This window comes from Rutidosis leptorrhynchoides, chromosome 3 (assembly GCF_046630445.1).
Source record: "Rutidosis leptorrhynchoides isolate AG116_Rl617_1_P2 chromosome 3, CSIRO_AGI_Rlap_v1, whole genome shotgun sequence".
NCBI classification, from domain to species: Eukaryota; Viridiplantae; Streptophyta; class Magnoliopsida; order Asterales; family Asteraceae; genus Rutidosis; species Rutidosis leptorrhynchoides.
In genome coordinates, this window is record NC_092335.1 from 422,393,817 (window position 1) to 422,398,479 (window position 4,663).

Sequence of the window (4,663 nt, forward strand, 5' to 3'; positions counted from 1 at the left end):
ACCACAAGGAGATGGTGAGCCACTGGTTATATACGGAGAGAGATGTAGTTCGAAACTGAACCTCATTAGTTGTATGAAAGCGTAGAAGATCATGAAGAAAGGACGGCTTGCTGTTTTAGCACACGTGAAGGTTTTAGAAACAGAAGAGAAGAGTGTGAATGATGTGCGAATCGTGAATGAATTCCCCGACGTCTTTCCGGAAGAACTGCCTGGATTACCGCCACCGAGAGCCGTGGAGTTCCAGATCGATCTAGTGCCGGGAGCTACACCCGTAGCTCGTGCGCCTTATCGTCTGACACCTTCAGAACTGTAAGAATTGCAGAGTCAACTACAGGAATTGCTCGACCGAGGGTTTATCCAACCGAGCTCATCGCCTTGGGGCACACCTGTTTTATTCGTGAAGAAGAAGGATGGATCTTTTCGTATGTGTATCGACTACCGCGAACTCAATAAATTGACGATCAAGAATCGATATCCTCTTCCCCGAATTAATGATCTTTTTGATCAGCTGCAAGGATCAAGCGTTTACTCTAAGATCGATTTGTGATCCGGTTATCACCAGTTGAGGGTGAAGGAGAGTGATGTGATGAAGACTGCGTTTAGAACCCGCTATGGTCATTATGAGTTTCTCGTGATGCTGTTCGGATTAACCAACGCACCAGCCGTGTTCATGGACCTCATGAATCGTGTCTGCAAGCCATACCTGGATAAGTTCGTTGTCGTTTTCATAGATGATATCCTCATCTATTCCCAAAGTGAAGAAGAACATGAACAACATCTTCGGTTAGTGCTCGAACTCTTGAGACAAGAGCAGCTTTATGCCAAATTCTCCAAGTGTGAATTTTGGCTGAAGGAAATCCAATTTCTGGGTCATATTATGAGTGATCAAGGTATTAAAGTTGATCCCGCCAAGATTAAGGCTATCAGCATGTGGGAAACCCTCACTACTCCGACTCACATCCGCCAATTTCTAGGTATTGTCGGTTATTACCGAAGGTTCATTGAAGGTTTCTCTTTGATTTCGCGTCCTTTGACGGCGTTAACTCATAAAGGGAAGAAGTTTGTTTGGGAAAAAGAACAAGAAGCAGCATTTCAAACCCTGAAGCAGAAGTTAACCACCGCACCTATCTTATCTCTTCCCGAAGGCAATGACGACTTCGTTGTGTACTGCGATGCTTCGAGGAATGGTTTCGATTGTGTGTTGATGCAAAGAACGAAGGTTATTGCTTATGCATCTCGTCAACTGAAGGTCCACGAGCGAAACTACACTACTCACAATCTCGAACTTGGAGCCGTTGTTGCGCTCAAATTATGGAGACATTATTTGTATGGAACTAAAAGTACTATCTTTACCGATCACAAGAGTCTCCAACACATCTTCTATCAGAAGCAACTGAACATGAGACAGCGTCGATGGATTGAGACGCTAAACGACTACGATTGTGAGCTTCGCTACCATCCGGGCAAGGCCAATGTTGTAGCTGACGCATTAAGTCGAAAGGAGAGGACGGTACCTCTTCGCGTTCTGGCTCTGAACATCACCATCCATTCGAATCTTCACAGCCAGATCCGAGCGGCCCAAGAAGAGGCTCTCATCGAGAAGAACTTATGTTATGAATACTTGAACATTCTCGTCTCTAAATTCAAGGTTAGGGAATCTGGACTCCGATGCTATGCCGGAAGAATTTGGTTACCTCGTTATGGAGATCTACGGAACCTTATACTTGATGAAGCCCACAAGTCGAGATATTCGATTCATCCAGGAGCCGGAAAAATGTACCACGATCTTAAGGAACAGTATTGGTGGCCAAATCTTAAGAAGGATGTTGCAACTTATGTTGGAAGGTGTTTTACTTGTTCGAAGGTTAAGGCTGAACATCAGAGGCCATCTGGATTACTTCAACAACCAGAAATCCCACAATGGAAATGGGAAGCAATTACAATGGATTTCATCACAAAGCTACCAAAGATGGTGGGCGGATACGATACAATCTGGGTTATCGTTGACCGTCTTACCAAATCTGCTCATTTTCTAGCGATGAAAGAAACAGATACAATGGAGAGACTTGCTCAACTGTACATCAAAGAGGTTGTATATCAACATGGTGTTCCCTTATCAATCATCTCAGATCGCGATCCCCGTTTTGCTTCCAGATTCTGGCATTCCTTGCAAGAAGCCTTGGGAACCCGTCTCGACATGAGCAACGCGTATCACCCCCAGACCGATGGTCAGAGCGAACGAACGATTCAGACTTTGGAGGACATGTTGCGTGCCTGTGTTATTGACTTCGGAAAGTCTTGGGAAAGGCATCTACCGTTAGCTGAATTCTCTTACAATAACAGTTATCATTCGATTATTAAAGCCACGCCTTTTGAAGCGTTGTATGGCCGCAAGTGCCGTTCTCCTATTTGTTGGGCTGAGTTAGGTGAAGTACAAATCACCGGACCCGAGATAGTCCATGAAACCTCAGAGAAGATTGCCCTGATTCAAGCGAGACTTAAGACTGCCCGTGATCGCCAAAAGAGTTATGCTGATCGTAAACGTAAAGACTTTGAATTCAATGTGGGTGACCGTATCAAGTTGAAGGTCGCACCTTGGAAAGGTGTAATTCGCTTTGGAAAGCGCGGAAAATTAAACCCGCAATACATCGGACCCTTTGAAATTGTGGAACGTGTCGGACCGGTTGCTTACCGTTTGGATCTTCCGACTCAGTTGAGTGCTGTTCATCCTACCTTCCATGTATCAAATTTGAAAAAGTGCCTTGCTCCACCGGAACTTATCATACCATTGGAAGAACTTACGATTGATGACAAACTCCACTTCGTGAAAGAACCTGTCGAAATTATGGACCGTAAGGACAAATTTTTGAAACACAATAGGATTCCGATCGTCCGAGTCCGATGGAATGCCAAGCGTGGACCTGAGTTTACCTGGGAACGAGAGGATCAAATGATGCAGAAGTATCCTCACCTTTTCCTGACTCCAACACCTGCCTCAGCTTAAATTTCGGGATGAAATTTCCAATAACAGGTGGGTAATGTAACGACCCGACTTTTTCGACTTGCTTTTGTGCCTTGTATTTTAGCGAAACTGCGTATTTGTGCGTACTGTTTTACTTTATACTCTGGAAACTTGATATACGTGGTTTACTTCAAATTATATGTTAAAACGTGCCTTAGAGTACGTAGGATACTTAACTTGTTCACCGGATACTTTTATAACCGTTAGTGTTATTTAACGTTTCGAATAAACCGCGAACTGCGCGCACGTTTGACTTTTGTCGTAACCAGGAATATTATGACTGCGAAATATTGATTATTATTTTATAATAATAATTACCTGGGCTTTTGGATGCATAATTTTATTTATTTAATTGCTAAAGCCCAATAGTTAGTCTTGTTAGACTTTCTACCTTGTTGGGCTCAAGCCCACCCTACTCTAGCTTGTGACCCAATTAATTAGCCCAAGTATTATTACTAGTGACCCATAATAATAAATAAATAAATAAATTAATTAATTAATGAGTCATACTAGCATAACGGATAAGGATTATCTATTTGTCACATGAGATTCTAGCATTAGTACACACTTTAGACAACCATTATCCATAAAGCAAAGTTTTGTCTCCCCCTCCCCTCCCTCAAAATCGGCTCCACAAGGCCATAGCCACCTCATCAATCCAAGTTAAATTCTTGCTTATAAATACTAGCCATTTACCTCTCACTTGTTCATTTGATTTTCACACACACTTGTTCTTTCTTTCTTTCCTTTCTAGTAATACTTGTAAGTTTTCTTTCTTCTTCATTTTTCTTTTCAAATTCGTGATCATCATCATCATTTTATGGAGATCAAAGTTCCATTTAGCTTTGATCTTGGTTACATCTTGTTGATTCAAGCATGAATCCTTCAAGAACATTGAAGATTCAAGCTTTCTAGCTTTGAATCTTCACCAACTTTGTAGATTCATCTTTCTTTCACTTTAACCTTGTTATTTTGTGATAAAGATTCAAACTTTTGTTTGTAATCTTCATATATCTTAAAGATCCAAGCTTTATGCTTCAAGATCTTCAAGAACAATTAAGATGCAAGCTTTCTAGCTTGAATCTTCATATCTTTTTGTTAGATCTAAGTTCTTTTTGCTTTGATCATGTTGTTTTGTGAAAAAGATTCAAACTTTTTTTTGTAATCTTCATGTATCTTCAAGATCCAAGCTTTATGCTTCAAGATCTTCAAGAACACTTAAAGGTTCAAGCTTTCTAGCTTTGCAACCTTGTAACTTGTGTGAAATGGATCCAAGCTCTCTAGCTTAGGGTTCCATCACCTCTTTTGACTTGGATTGTGCTTATACTTGTTGAATTGATGTAAAGTTTGTAGCTTTAGTTGTTATTGTGAATTGAAATTGTGTTAAGACTAAGGATATGATGTAACCTTGGTTCATCATCCATCTAAGACTTATGAATGAGTTGTGTTCTTACTTGGTCTTAACATATTGTGTATTGATGGTGAATATTGGTCAAAAGTGATGCTAAACTATCAACGAGTTGTACACTTGAAGCCACAAGCATCAAGGATGAGAACCGTGATGAGCATCAAGCACCAAGAACCCCACCGGAGCACTTGTCCACTGATTTTCGTATCTGATCAGACCACCTAGGCTACTGG